The sequence below is a fragment of the Rhinolophus sinicus genome, chromosome 17, assembly GCF_057876585.1.
Source record: "Rhinolophus sinicus isolate RSI-liver-muscle chromosome 17, RSI-T2T, whole genome shotgun sequence".
NCBI lineage: Eukaryota > Metazoa > Chordata > Mammalia > Chiroptera > Rhinolophidae > Rhinolophus > Rhinolophus sinicus.
This window is the reverse complement of record NC_142517.1, coordinates 176878284-176894966: the sequence shown is the minus strand read 5'-3', so window position 1 is coordinate 176894966 and position 16683 is coordinate 176878284. Positions and strand designations below refer to the sequence as shown.

The following is a 16683-nucleotide window of genomic DNA, read 5'->3' as shown; positions in this document are numbered from 1 at the left end:
GGGAAAGAGGGAAGGAGGGAGTAAGGCAAACAATGATACAAAATTACTACCAAAAGCTGCCTGTATTCTAACACAACACTCTAAAATATGCAAAGTGCTATATAAAAAGATAAAGGAAACAAGAGTGAAGCAAAGTCGACTGTGTTCTCAAAATACCAGCTCCAATAACTTTCATGCACTGCTCAATTCTAGTAAGGGTATGGCTGTTTGTTTTATACATTTGCTTAAAATCTCCCCTTAGGTGAATATGAATTCACAAAATGTGATGAAGAGTCTATTGCCCTATATCTCTTCCCTTTACAACACAGAGTATCATTAAATATGAACCATCTTGAGCTACAAATTGAAATCTTTTAACACTACTGAATATGCAATTCTCAGGTATTTACTAGTTATGCAGCAGTAAACCAACACTAGAATATCACAGTTACTTCCACAAAATATAGATGCTACAACTTAAAAGGAGAAAAGAATGCCAAGGGAAGATTTTGAAAGTTTATTTTATTCTGTTCCTGAGTTATTTTTTTCATGATTACATCAAACTAGTGAAAACAATTTACAAATTAGGAAGGCTTGACCATAAGTATCACAATTAAATAGTAGTTTTACACAATCAAATTTAATGAAAGGAGTTAAAAAGAAAGGAGCAGTATGCATGGTAGCGCTATAAATGAGAAAAATATTCACCTAGAAGAAAATATATCTCTATGTTAGAGCAATTTGGTGCCAAACCACAAATGAACATTACTCTCTTTCTTTACTGTACAGAAAAAAGAAGAGGTTTGCTCTTCTTTCCCACTAGGAAAGAAAAAGAGTAGAATTAAGACCCAAAAAAAAAAACACTTAGTTTCTCAAATTTTCTATTTATAATACTTCATTTCCAAGAGTTATTTCAGAAAATAAATTAGACAAAAACAGAGAAAATTCAAAGGAAATATGACTTTGCCATCTCAATTTTGCAAATGTTAATAATCTGAATATACTATATATGTTTACTTCTTAGAAAGAACAACCAGTTAACAGGCACTAGGCACATTTCCAAAGCTAATGAAAAAGACCATTGTTTCTATAATGCTTTATAGTATAATATACAATATGAAAATAAGTATGTTCATAAATATACGCTTAAATCCTTTTAGTCACGTGGAAGTGCATGGTTTGACTCTATATCATTTAGTGGTTGTTTGAACTATTAGACCTGAGTACTTGTAACCTTGCAAGGGCCCCTTGAATCAATATCAAGTTTTTTAAGGAACCAATGGAGTAGTGCAGAAATTAAGACTGGGCTAAATACTCATGCACTTTCACAAGAAATATGAATTAGTATAACATAAAAACAGAGCGTTTAAAGAAAAATTCAATTGAACAAGTATTGAGATAGCATCTTCTGTGCAACAGGAACTATGCTCACTTCTGAATATATAGAGATACATCACATTTTCTCCTAATTTCAAGTTCTCATCTGGTAGGAATGACAAACTCACCACGGGAATGCACTGCAGTATGTTGTGACACTGTGATAGGTTCAAGAATAGAGGTATGTATCCAAAGTACAGAGGAAGCATGAAGGAGCAAACGCTGACTCTTCTAGGATGAAGTTCATCCCAGGAGGAGACAAAGTCTTTCCTGGTAAATGATGAAAAATAGTTTCTAAAAAATGTAACTGTGTATAGAAGGGAATATAGGCTAGTGAATAGAAAGATAAGTATTGTAAGCAAACACTATGGTTTGTCCAGGGAAATAGAATATTATTCACATTGTTGTAGTATAAAGTGAGAGAGAGGAAATGGCAGAAAACGAGGGAAAGACTGGACAGGGCCAGCATATAAAGTTATCTGTATGACACATGAATGTCTGGGACTTCATCTCTTAGGTGAAAGGGAGGCAGCTGAGACTTAAAGAGAGAAATGTATAATTAGAATTGTGGCTCGGAAAATTACTTTGGTATTGAGGTAGGGAGGGGACTAGAGTGTTGACCCTAGAACAGGGAGGGAAAGCAAGTGGCTATGACAATTCCATGTACACATATATGGTAGCTCTACAGATCGAAAAAGGAAAACAAACAAACAACAACAAAAAAATAAAACCCAGACTGGAAATATTTTGGAAGAAAAGAAGACAAGGACTTAGCTTACACAAAAGTATATAAAGGAAAGGGAGAAGTAAAGAACCAACTTCAGGTTTGGGATTTGAAATGTGGAAGTTGATGCTATTCATTGACACAAATGTATCAATGAAATAAAATTGTCTGGAATGGGTAGAATTTATTAAGTGTATATTGGAGGGCATTGTACTGAGTTTTAGGTTTATGCGCGTATCAAAATGCTAATGTCCAGGGGGCAGTTAAACAAGAAGCCCAGGCTCTTCAAAAAGATTAAATTAAATAACATATTGGTCGTAGGATAAGACCCTAAATTACTAACTAATTAATCACTAGATCATTATGTTTGTAGAGGTAAAATTATAAAGCAAAGTAAACACTGGGGTCACTTCTAGGAGAGACAGAGGAGTGCAATGTCAGGAAGGGACACCAACAAGCGCTTCTGAGGCTAACACCGTTCTCGTTCTTGGCTCATATTATAGATCACAAAGCTGTTTTCTTTATAGACGTTTATTGCAGTGTATACTTATGTTTACACATTTTTCAGGTTGCGCATTATATTTGTATGAAGAAAGTTTTAAAGATGAAGTTAGAATTATATTATTTTCTGGTGATTTGTGGGCTGGTGGCCTTTATAATTCTAGAGTTTAACGGACTGGTTTTATCCTGATTTTATGTTTTATATATTGATGTTTATATGTCAGTACGAGTTTTTATATATAATTTCTAATGGTATTGTGATTTTATTTACTTGTTTTGAGAAAAAGGAATGGAATCTAGAAAATGCTATGATGGGTATAAGACAAGATTTGAAGAAAGATAGTGCATAATGGTATCTTCACAATGAAAAAGTTTAAAGTAAAAGCAATACAATGTAAATGTTTAGTACCCAGATATGTGAAGACGACAGATAGCTAGCTAGCTAGATAGATAGATAGATAGAAAGACAGACAAAAAGTGAACCTCCATTTACCGGCAATTCTTTCCAAGTGTAGGTTGATTTCAATTAAGACCCTAAAGATGAATAGGGTCCTAGTAATGATAACAATCCAAACTTAGTGATTTTAGAAGCAGAAAATATTGATGACAGGCTAAATAGTAAAACTTAGTTTTTATTGATGTGAAGAAAATTTAAATCTAAGAGTTTCAGAGTTTACAGGAAAGCATACAAATGTGTATGGTTTAAGATATGACAGAAAGAAATGGTGGGGGATGTAGGTACCAGGGATGATGCTCTTGTGTCATGTAATTTCACTATTTAAAAAAAGTGTTTATATGATATAATTTAAACCTAAGTTCATAGATTTTGCTAGATCAGTATTATAGGGTGTTGTACCATGGGGAACAAACTCTGAGAAGAAGATTGTCATGTAAGAAAGAGGTTAATTGGCGACTAAGTTAAGGGAAGCAGAGTTGGCCACCCCAAAGTATGCCATTTGTGATATTGATTTTAAGCTGTTTTTCAAGGAACAAAAGACCCAGGAAAAATCCTTTGACCCTCCCCCGGCCTAAAAGGGGGTTTATATAGAGGACCTGCTTTAGGAAGGGAGCTATCATCACAGATAACTATAGTTGAATACAAACTAGTGACTAGTGTGTGATAGACAGAGAGGTCCTAGCAAGGCCCATTTTTTCAAGTCTTCTCAGTTTCCCTTGTTAGAGATGGTGTTGTAAAACATTTATTTACCAAACATTTGCTTTTTCATCTCCATGTGAATTGCCTTTCTGCCCTTTCAAGTCACAGACCACAACAGCTGCCCACCCCCCTGAAATTCCCCTTAGCTCCAGAATGGCATATAGGCCTTAAATGCCCAGTGTCTCTTTGGGGATCATTCTTAGGACACCCACAAATGTGAATTCATATGATAAACTTTGTACTTTTCCTCCTATAACTCTGTCTCTGTTAATTTGATAATTTGCCCACATCGAAGAATACAAGGTGGAAGAAAGATTATTTTTTACATCCCCACAGTAGCCTGAACTCAAAACCTCCAAAGAAATGAAGACAACAGGAGTGGGCAGAGGGAGGAGTTAATCTGTGACACTTCGATGCAGGCACAACAAAGGATTCCATAGCAGGTGATCTCACAGGGACTTCTGGAGCCAGAATTGTCCGTCAGAGCTGCTCCATGAGACTAAGCGGGCAGGGAGGACCTATATACCCGCAGCATTGAACAGCCATGGAGGAGCTGGTCTTCAGGAGGTGATTTGATGTTTGAGAGAGATGTTTCTCTTAGTCTGAGGGATTTAGTTCCAAGCCATCCACAACCCACTTCCCTGCAATTGAGGGACTATGCCTTGGATCTGAAAGGTGCCTTCCAGCATCCACTAAAATCAATGAAACCTGATTTTCAGATTCAAAAAAAAAATACTGAAATAAAGCAGACCAATGTGTGACATTTAAAATATAGTTTTAAGGTCAACATGGTGATATTTATTTTTCTATATCTCACGAGTTGTTTTGCTACTGTCCTAAATTCTAAAGTTCTCTTAAGAGTATTGTGCTTTCTATGGTTCCAGGTATTGTCACTTTGTTACTATTTTCCAATTATATTTGAAAGGCCCAAGCTCCTTCTTTTTCTTATTAAAGTGGCATAAATACCATTAAATTGATGAAATAGCTAAGTACAAAAATGAGGGTGAGTCTTTTGTCCTCTGTAATAACCTCCCTTATGCTAGATTTCTGATTTGTTGGCCTTTATTGACAGAAGAAAACACATTTTGTGAGCATGACAGCCAAAGATAGCATTTATAGCTTCTAAATAATTAGGTATTGATTAATTTCACCAGGAATATATGGGTCATTTTTTCAAGCTTGCCCACTCTTAAAGAACATATAATTTCAACTAGAGAAATCACAATACAGAGCCTCAATTCTAAATAGCTAGCTCCTATTGCCTATCTTGCACTGACCTCCCACTGCCCCAAGGAGCACATGGATGATAGCTGCAGTTGTGAAAGTTCCCGAGTCTACACTATGATACAGGAAGACTTAGAAGAAAGGGGTTGCCAGCTTCTTCCTCCAACTTTGTAAGTACAAATGAATACACACATTGAGAAATGTTGAACATGCAACAAAGATGTGACAGGCTATCCAAAACTAAGAAGAAATAAGAGCAGACCCCACATACTGGTGAGACAGGTTAGTTACCATATATTTAAGTAGACAGAGAGGTCCCTGGTGGAATAAACCAAAGACAGACAGATCCTGAAACTACAAGTTTTGAAGTCACTCCTTCGCTCCAGGACAAAATGTAATGGTGCCTTGAGGTTAATCACAAAATTCCTTTTGGCTGGACAAATGGAACAGATCTGATAGACAGGAATGGGTTATTTTGCTAATCCCTTCAGGATGGGCTAACAGAACAAACCTGGTAGACGAATTCTATTAGAAGGCATCAGCTCCCCTTCCCCAAACAGGCAAGGGAGATATAAAAGTAAGAGCTTTTGCCTCAGTCAGACGGCATTCCCATTCGGGACCCCATCCCACTTGGGAACGCTGACTCTGCTTTCAATAAACTATCTTCTTTTTAAAAACGCCTCTCCTCTCCTTGGTCTGTGTTTCCATTCTTCAGTCTCAGGAGAAGTGATTCCAGCACTCAATCAATCCCAGCAAAAATCTCCTCCATCACTGGTGCCCTCAAAAGGGAGAGATAAATATTTTTAGACGAACATTCGTAAGGTCAGTGCCATGGTGTGGAGCTGATGGTCACACCCGGTTTGAGTAATATCCTTTTTATCACCGTGGTGGCTATTAAAGACGAAATCATATTTTACTTTCTATCATTTGGTTATTTCTACCTTGAGATATATTGAGTCATCACATTTGTGAAATATGTATTTCAAACCAAAATTTTAAACCAAAATTTTGCTACCCTGAAGCTGTCTTATGGGGTTATTGATTTTAAGCTTTTTATTAAGAAACAAGACTCAGAATCTTTGCCACCTTCTCCCGCTTTCCTGCACAAGAGATTCAGACCTGCTACAGAAAGGAAATCTTAGAATGCTGCCTTAGCCTAATTTGAAGTAAGTATTGTAAATAAGAAGATAACATGCGACAGGTTAGTTAGTAGTATGATTGCTAGGTAGACAGGGGGGTCCCTGGTAGAATAAACAAAAAAGCAGCCATATCCTGAAACTCCAGGTTCTGGTAAGTCTCTTTCAATCAAGGACAGAGACATGAGAATTTTGTATTTTTGTTGTTTTGCCTTGAGGTTGATAATATCAAATCCCTTCTGGTGGACAAAGGAGCAGAGCTGATAGATAGGAATGGGTTGATTTGTTAATCCCTTCAGGATGAGCAAACAGGACAAACCTGACAGATGAATTCAATTAGAAGGCTCCAGCCCCCTTCCCCAAACAGGCAAGGGAAGGTATAAAAGTAAGAGCTTTTGCCTCAGTCACTGGGCACCCCCATTCGGGACCCTCTCCTGCTCAGGAGGTGCAACCTCTTCTGCCTTTAATAAACTATCTTCCTTTACAACTTTTTGCCTCTCCCTGGTCCGTATGTCCATTCTTTGGCTTCACGAGACAAGATCCCGGCCCACACCCAGAAACTGTCAACAGGTCCAACATCATTTACATCATTTGAGGATTCACAGAAAAATATTCCTACTTCAATCAGGCAGGCACCTGTTCCTAGATAGATACCATCTGTGTTACACTGTTTCTGAGTTGCCAGCAAGAATGTCCCAACCAATTATGTCCCCCTCTTCCTCAAGTACCTGTAAATCACCCATTCTCACTTCTGAAATCTAATACCATATCCCCTCCTTTCTCATTTGTCCAAATGTCTTATATACCCAGTGTTGCCTCACTGTCTTTAGAATTTTCATGCCTATGTGAATTTCCCATGTGCATGAATTAAAATTTTGATATTCTCCTGTTAATCTGTCTCTTTTAATTTGACTATTAGCCCAGCTAGAAGAAGTTAGATGGTGGGAGTATAAGTAATCATTTGTTTTAGCCCCCACAATAGTTACAGATATAAATCTATAGATATGTAAATAACGATTAGGGCAAGATATAGACATAATGTCCTCTTGCTATCAACAACAACAGAAATACAAAATTTCTATGTCAGATTATGTTCAGCAAGTCCGAGATTTAAATGAAATGCTGGCTGAATCTTTAAAGATTTCTGTGCTCTGAAAATATTAACATAGAACTGCTTTCTCTCCATTAAAAAAAAAAAAAAAAGGGGGAACACTCTCCCACTCCCCTAAATTTATCTAAGCAGTAATCAGTTAAAAAGATGATTCCAGTCTCCCAGCTCAGGAGATGGCTTTAATTTATTTGTTTCTGTTTTTTTGTTTTGCTTTGTTTTTTGTTTTTTTTTTTTTCTTTTTTAATACAGATAATCCTGCTAGTAATAAGTTAAGCAATTTTGAGGTATATAAAGTTAATAATCACTCCTTCCCCCTTCCAATTCTTAAAATGGCCATTGGGACATATCTTTCTACCTGTTTGTCCATGTTAATACGAAAAAGTATAGATATCTATCTCTCTACATATAGATACATTATAAAAGTTTAGAGAATTTAGAGATACTTATACATGCATTTGCATTCAGTAATTGTTCTTAAGAAAAATACACTCATTTTTATAATATTAGACTATAACATACTTTAAGACATAGAGCTTTGCTAAAGTGTACAGTATGAGGCAGATAAATATAAGGAATTGATATTTACCCCAAAGCACTCAATTTAACAGGGCAGGGAAATCTGTAAACAAATTCTATATATTTTATGGTAATAAAAATTTTATGGTAATAAAAAAGCACATCCAAAAGTTGGTCAATATTACTCAGAAAGTAATTCAGTGAGGAAAAATAATTTCATTATTAGGATTACAAATATTATCAGGGTTAAATTAACATTTATGATAGATGCCATTTAGTCATTTTTTTTAAAGACAAGTCCTGGAAACTGAGGCAAACCTACACACTATCTTTTGCTAGAACAAAAAGACAGGATGGTTCTAAGTGTCCTGATATTTGTTCTTTTTCCTACAAAGTAATTGAATAAAAAACAAATTAATTTTAAAAAAACACAACTTTTGTTAAATATAACTCTAGGCTTCTGCTTACTAATAGCACAAAGCTATACAAAGAAGTACAGTTTATATATTCATGGTTTGATATGGAACACAAAGTTATATAGAAAAACTTAAGTTTCTTTTAATACTTAGTTGATTCTGAGCATCAAATGTTAAGAGTTCACCATTCATTCATTCATTCATTCATTCATTCATTCAACAAATACTTGGAGTACCTCTCGCACTTTTACAGTCCTCAGGATTCAGTAGTGAACAAGTCCAATGGGAGACAGAGACAATAAACAAGAAATTCAAATAAAAGATTGTATACATTGTATGATGATAAGTGATAATAAGTAAAATAAACCAGGAACATGGGAGTGTGTGAGACAACGCAATTTTAGATAGGGTAGCCAGGAAAGGCCTTCATGAGAAACTGAATTTGGAGCAGAAAAAGCTAGCAGTACAGATATCTTGGGGAGAGAGAAGCTGGGGAGTGAGGAGTTCCATCTGAGGGAAAACAAGTCCCAGCACTCAGAGGCAGAAACTGTGGCTTGTGATTTCCAGGAGCAGCTGTGATAACATAGGACTAGCAGCTGTTCAGAACGAAGAACCACCTTCTTCTCTTTTCCCAGAGGGCTGTGGGGAGTAATGGTACATACCGAGGAGGATATGAAATTCAAGACAGGGGAATTGGGAAGTTGTTTGATATGCCTGAGACAGGCTTGATTCCCAAGGCAGAAAACTGCACCAGCCAGTGCACTGCCTTATTTTATATTACCCCAGAACCTTAGGGTGTATGGCTTCTTGAGGTGGAAGGATGCACATTAGTCACGGGGCATCTCACCTCCATTCTTCATTAAAAGAGTAATCTCCAACACCAAAGAGAAATAAATCTCTGATGTACCTGAACCTATCAAAGTACCAATGTTTTCTGCTTGTCTATGCACAGCGGAACCTCTATGTGTATGTGACTCATTTGCTTATAAGGTACACCCTTGATTGATGAATTAGCCTACAAGGAATTACTAAATTGGACATTCATACTTTCCTTCATAATGACTCAATGGACCATAGCAAACTGCTGGTCAGACTGTGAGAAAGTGTATCAGTACCACTGCTAGCTCATAGGTGACTGTCTCTCTATCTAGAAAGGCAATCTCTCCAGATTGACACAGCATTGTGCCAAGGTTCACAGCTTGGCAAGTGGGAAACAGGCTGGATTCCAATCCCTTGGTTAGGCACCTTTGTGCACAGCACCAGGTACCCCAATATGCACATCAGCATTTACTGGGCTGACTCCCTGGGAGGGAGAATCAGGAGGACAGCATATCTGGATATTTGCCTCCACATCTCCCAATTGGTATATTAGTAAGAAGACTATATTTGTTTTCCTGAACTAAAGTTAAAATAGTCAGACACTGCCTAGGGTTGTTCCCATCCTTTCTCACTTTCACTCATTTATTGGGGGTGGGGTTGGGGATCTGAATATGATATTTGCCTTTATCTCTGATTAAAATTTTGACATTTTCCACATATGAATGTTTCATATATACTAAAATGGTGTGTTTTATCTGTATTGATAGATGGCAATGTATTATCCAATGTTTTAAGAATTATATATATAGGTTTGAGTGTTTAAATTCAGAGTATATTCAGTGTGCAGAACAATGAAATGCAAAGCTGCAGTTTAGAATTAAGGGTGCTTTGATAAATACAGCATGCACTACATAATTGTGATACAATAAAGTTGAGATAGTGACTGTGAATCATTTTATATTTTGCACTACCTGAATCTTTTCAAAGTCAAAACTTGGAGTGTTCTTCATATTTTTCCTGCCTTTGAAACTTCACCTCATATTTCATAGTTATGAATTAAACAAGGGACCATTTCAATTTCTTTTGAAAAATTTATTGTAAATTTAAGGAAACGCTCTTCCTGATATTCTGTTGCATTCTTTGAGGGTGCTAGAAATCTAATAAGGTATAAATGTGTAAAATAAGTGAAAGTAATAAGTTCCAGATATATTATTAGGTGTTTGTTCACACATACTGAGGGTAACATTGAACAGTCATATTATCCCTGCCATTCTTTTCAATTATCAAAGTACTATGTATTCAGTCAAATGATGTGAAATGATAATTTCCTGATGTAATTTTAATATTTTATCTAGTTAAGTTGTTATGAATAAAGGGCTCTAGGTGTATCTGTAGCAATTGTCAGTGACTCAGTAATTTCTATGACTAAATTCATTAAAACATATAGCACAAATTTGGTTTAAAAGTGAATTTGCTGAATTTGCTTATCTAGTTTTATTGCTTTCTTGAGATTAATTTCAGTGCAGAGATAATTAGGTCAAAATTCCCTAATTTTTAAATTTACTTTCTCTGTGATTAACTGCTTTAATTGAAATTTCACAAATAATTCCTAATGTGAATGTTCTCCATTATACTGTCTAACATACACTATATTTGTATTTTTAAAACATCTGTTTTCTTAATGAATCACTAGTATTTTACCTCATTGTTTTAGTATGGAATCATTTAAAACTCAACATCACTACAATGAGAGATTGAAAACAAAGAACAAGAATATGGAAGAGCCAAATCCAGAAAAAAGGGTATGAATACAGATGGGCTAGGTAGCAAACCACCATCCAAACAGTATATCACAACAGCCACTAGACAGTTCTGGAGCCATCAGACACACACCCACACAAGATGGTCACCACCACTACCATGTCCTTACTCGCGTTTTGCCTGCACGGCTGCATTACTTACTCAAGAGCAGAAGTTTCAGGTGTGAGTATTTGATTGAGCATAGGCAAAGTGATTTTGTTTTGATGTCTAGCTTGTTATAAAAGGGGAGATCTTTTCTCTTTTGTTTTCATATGTTGGGAATAAATAACACTTCTTTCCTCAGCCTAATTTCAGAACCAACATAAAGACAGACAAAGTATTCAAGCAGATGGAGATTAAATATTGGTAATCATGGTTTAATTGTGTGTGGTAACAATGGGGTTTTAAATATTTTACTATGGAATCAGATATATTTGCACACCTACGAAAGCACAGAGTCACCTGTTAAAACACAGCAGAGAGTGGAAAAACATGTACACTCATTGCAAGTAGAAAAATCTTGAAGGGAGACTGAGGAAAGTGCTAAGTTATTATGCGTTATGCTTAATAAAATACCTGTCATTTTTTAGACTTCCTAAATCTTTTCTCAGTTATAATTTTTGCATGTCATTTAATTAAAAATCCAATAGTTTTTCTTAACAGAATCTACCTAATTATTCTGACATTTTGTTCATATCTTCTTTTGAACTTTTCCACTTGCATTATATTTTGCATTGTATCACTTTGCAAGAATGTATCCACATACATAGTCTTGATGAATTCAGAACTTACATGACACCTTCAAATTGTTTTGCTGAATTTTTCACTTTTCTTATAAGTGCAGCTTCACGTACTTATTTAGCAAAGTTAATACAGTGCTTACTATGTGTCAGAGACAATGCATAAACACAGTCCAACATTAACTGATTTCTCCCTCAAAACAACCCAATGAGATAGATTCTATTGTTATTTTCATCTTCAATTGAGGAATCTGAGGCACAGAGGGTTAAGTGATGTGGTATAAGGGCAGAAATCAAAAAGGTGATCTAAGCCTGTAGTACAAATTACTAAACACTCTGCTATGCTGCCTAAAATTTGATGGACTTTTTAAATAGAGAAGATAATTGCATTATTTGTTTTTACCAAGGTCCCATTCGTATACAAAGCAATGCTCTGTTTCAAAAGGAACTTTAATTTTCTTAGTTAAAATGCATCTAAAGTCTCAAAGCATATATTTTGTTTTCCTCAGGGTAGTGAGTTAACTACAAAATTGTATTTAAATTTGTTTGGCTGCCAGCTAATAATGACTCTTCTCTGGCATTTCTCATTCTTATTCCTCTTGCTCCTTGGCTATGGCTAATCGATTCAAGAAGAGAAAACGGACCAAACCTGGATCAATCGGATTATCTACTTTGGGAATTTAAAAATTGAAAAGGAGATGCACATTGTGAGATGTATTTGTTGGAGGTGAATTATTTCACAAGAGAACTACAGACAGAATGTTTATTAGGTCCCCTGAGTTTCCCTAAATACCATCTTTCCTTAATCCTATTTCAGTCCATATTTAAGGAATTAGAGCTATTACAATAAGTTAAAAATACTCTAAATTTCAATTACTACCAAATTAGAAAATGAAATACATTATCTTCTTGGAGAAACTACAGAGATTAATGCCAGCATCAAACACTTAACATATGCAAGCATAATTAACTATGTTCAATTTTCTGTCTTAACAAATAACAAAGCTTCTAGATATTGGAAGTGCTTACTTAAATTTAATCACATGGAGAATCTGATAGGGACTTTCTGTTCCAGTTGTAGTCTCCTTGCTGTTGAAAATGTACAAGTCCTCAAGTCTGCAAAGCATTTTATCTCCCAAGGACTTTTCTTTTTTTTGCCGTTGGATACATAAAGACTAGCAGAAGCAACTTTTCTTGCCTTGAAAACACCAACACTCTTGCATTACTGTTTTGGGTGATGTCTCACTCTCTATCTCCATGACACATGGGTCTTGATTGTTTCATTGTTACAAAGGATATCAGAATTGTCTATCAAGTTGATGACCTTTAGCTCAGAACACCTGGAGAGAAGACAGTAGTAATTACCTTCACATGTCTTAATAAGAGAGATGCATGACAGAGGATGGGACAAAATAAACTTTTCTGAGGTACATAATATTTCAGGAGCGTGAAAATGACATAATACAACAGACGCTTAGCTACACCCTGCATGCCCTGCCATTAAGAAGGAAAACTGCCATATGGACCACTTTGAATTGAGGAGGCACACTTTCTATACTTGAGTATTTTGATCTGTTCTATTACCAGGTTAACTCCACAGCTGCGATATTTTAGTGTGACATAGAATAATAGAAGAGTCTCCCCTGGTTCAGTTCAGGGCACAAGTGCCTCTGATAGTGGCCACTACACTATGATTTCAAGAAGCAAATTAAATATGAAGTTTCTGCAGCAGATATGAGTATTACATGGTGGTAAATTTCAACAGGATGAGAGACCTCTGGATATTTGATGTAGAGCTAGCAGCCCAAGAAATGACTACCATGTTTCCCTGAAAATAAGGCCAGATCTTATGTTAATTGTTGCTCCAAAAGACTCATTAGGGCTTTTATTCAGGGGATGTAATCCTGAAAAATCATGCTAGGGCTTATTTTCTGGCTAGGTCTTATTTTTGGGGAAACACAGTATTCTCCTTTTGAGAAACTGGCATTCAGTTTGCTACTAGGCTCTAATGAAGGCAAAATGCCAAATGGTGAGCTACCAAGTGACCATGTAAACGGTTTCACTTCCACAACTAGTCCATTTAGTCGCATCATTGTATTTTCCCAACAGCCCAACTTCTAGTGTTAGTATTAAGTTTTGTTTTCAGCCTAATCAGGTCTTGAAGGCACAGATATGTTTCATGAACAACTGGCTTCCACTAGCACATGCCTGCTCTTCTCAAGTTGCTGGTCTTGCTTCAACCCCAACTATAGCTCCAAATTCCCCATGATCACTTGACACTAGATGAAAAACTCGGGTATGGTTTTATCTGCTATTGTGTGATGTGGGACAGTCTTGTTAAATGTTTTAGCACTACAATCCCTCTCAGGTTTGATTCATAAGGTGCAGAAGATGGAAATCCCTAAAGCAAGCAGAACTCGACAGAGCAGGGCACTTTATTCACTTAGTGTGGAGAGGAGATGACTGGATATTAAGGTCTGCACTGATTTCCTGGGGTAGGCTAATAGTCTGAGACAGGGTCTTGGAGAAAAGTAAGAACAAGACTTATGAGCAAACTTAGAATGGGCAAAGAATCTACAGAAGGAGTCATCTTCCTTCACCAGCCAGATCAGTGTTTGTACAAAGGGCTTTAAGAATGTGGCTATGAAGGCAAAATAAAGGCTAAGAGAATATCAGTGGAGTCACAGAATTCTTATCACCAACAACAGAGAGTTGTTTTCAGTAAAAGATTTCTGTTACGGAGAAGGTAGTGATTTGTCCTTATATGAGTTTTTATTTCATATCCACCATACCTCTGCCTATACAACCTTCCACTTACTGAATGCCTTTCACCTGTGGCTTCCCACAGTACATCTCCTCTGACAGAAAAATTTGCTTAGCAGTTAAAGAAGATAAGGGACTGATACTCATGAGATTTTCTAGTTTTGACATATATCACATCATTCAGAAAAATGATGCTCTTAGAGAATAAACGTTTTCACCTGAAAATCTAGGTAATAAAAGCTTTGAGCTGTTGGAGAGTTCCACATATTTCTAAGTGGCAAATAATATATGGTTTTACTTCTCATACTGCAATATTTTGGGAGTCTAGGAATTAAGGAGTGGAATTGGAGGTGGCATTTTTCAATATTTACCTAATGACTCTCTACCAACTAGTTTGATTCCTATCCCCACAAATAAACTATGAGGCTTATTTCTTGAAGAACATTATCACCTAACAGAGAACTATTGTCACCAAGAGAAACAATAACGGTTCAGGAAATTGGAAATTTAGAATGCCAGCTGGAAATGTTAAGCTTCTCTGGCATCTGAAATTGGAAGGGCTAGATTATTTCAGGGGACTCATATAAAGTTTTCTTGTATGAAAATTTCCTCCTCTTCTCCAAAAAAACCAAGCTTTGTTGGGGAGTAAAGATCTGATGTTATCTTTAACAATGATCATTAAAATCAGGTTTCAAAAAGCTTAGATATTTCATCTATTCAAAAAATATGTTTCAAATGCTGACTGTGTATTAGACCTATTCTAGCATAAGGAGTTTACCAGTAAAAAAGAAAAAAAAAGAGAGAGAGAGAAATATGCCTGTCTCACAAAGTTTACATTCTAAAAGTTCATAAGAATATATAAATGAGGTCACATTCAGTCTGAAAAAATAAATGAAGACACAAAATAACTGTATATAGAATATTATATTATTTGAACATACGGAATATAACCTCTTTAAATAAATATTACAGGAAATTATATTAATATATCAATAGTATTTAATTTCAAGGAGATGGAATTTGGATACATTACTTTTCTATTTTATACTTAACTATATTTTCAATATTTTCTTTAAAAGGGCATTTTAAATCTATAATTAGCAAAAAAATAATTTATTTCCAAATTAAAACATTAATAATAAAACCTGTATCAAAAAGGAAGGTAGACAATAAAGCCTATTCAATAAAGAAAAACCCCAATAATAATTCTAACAGCTGTCTAAACCCTAACACAAATATCCAATTACTTTAATTTTACATATTGAGGGAAAGTTTTTAGATGGATTCTACTCAAATTTGCTAGAAAATGTTCTGAATTTTCTATAAATACCTGGACATGGTGGACACAAAATCACAACTCACTGATCCGCCCTTCAAGGAAGGGCTTGTTGCCCAAGCTAGCAACCCTTGTGGGACTTTTTCTCTGCTGCTGATGTATCAGCAGAAAGTCATGCTCTTCTCCATGGGGGGAATAAACGTCTATCCATTTCGGTTCACCACAGAACAACTCTTACAGGTCTGATATGCTCCAGAATTCAATGTTGTGTTGGCTAAGACACTGTCAAATCTATGTCACCGTCTGACTTCTCCCTGGGCCTAACACTGTTGTTTTTCCACAGTGCTCCTTATAACGCTGCCTTTCCTCAAGACTGGAAACTGCCTTGAGAGGAATTAAGATGTGTGTGTGTGGTGGGGGAGGGCGGGGGGAGCAGGCGGGGCACAGATGTACTTGGATTCCTGGCAAACTTGCTATTTCCCAGCCTCACAGCTACTTTCAATGGCATTTAAGCAGCTTAATGCATGGAGCTCCTGACAGGACCACACTTACAATGCTTCAAGCTACCATGGGCAGAACTGAAGTGGGAGCTACACAGATCATCATACTCTGGACGAAATGCTCATACATACACACACACACACACACACACAATGAAGGGGATTGTCCCCCTTCAATGCTGTTATATGTAGAATTCCTTCCCTATCTCAGCCTGAGAGACCATCATCATTTCCTTATTGCTGTATCCAATTTTATGATTCTATAGAGTCCTTATAACTATCTCAAAATACACTAAATATGATTTTTAATTTGTTTATTGGTTATCTTCCCACACTAGGTTATCGGCCCATGAAGGCAGAGTCTGTCTAACAAATGCTGTATCCTTAGCACCCAAATAGGATCTGATACACAGTAGGTTCTCAATACATATTTGTTGAATGAATGAATATGCTAACTCATTTTATTTCAATTTAATAATTTAAATAGTCCCTTTAAGTAACTCCATTTCCTATGGTAAATTCTCCAGAGCTTTTGTTCCCTCACCTCCCTATTCTTTATTACATACTCTGGCCCTCTCTCTTCTATGTCTGTCCTCCCCTTCTCCCCACAATCCCTTGGATCAGAAAGAGTAGGCTTCAGGTTTT

General features: G+C 36.2%; 1 long non-coding RNA gene across 1 annotated transcript in view; it reads right to left on the bottom strand.

Annotated features, from left to right (window-relative positions):
• Nucleotides 1–16683, bottom strand: part of LOC148754882 (uncharacterized) — a 525297-nt gene that overhangs the window by 430655 nt on the left and 77959 nt on the right. The gene's annotated exons all lie outside the window — the stretch shown is intronic.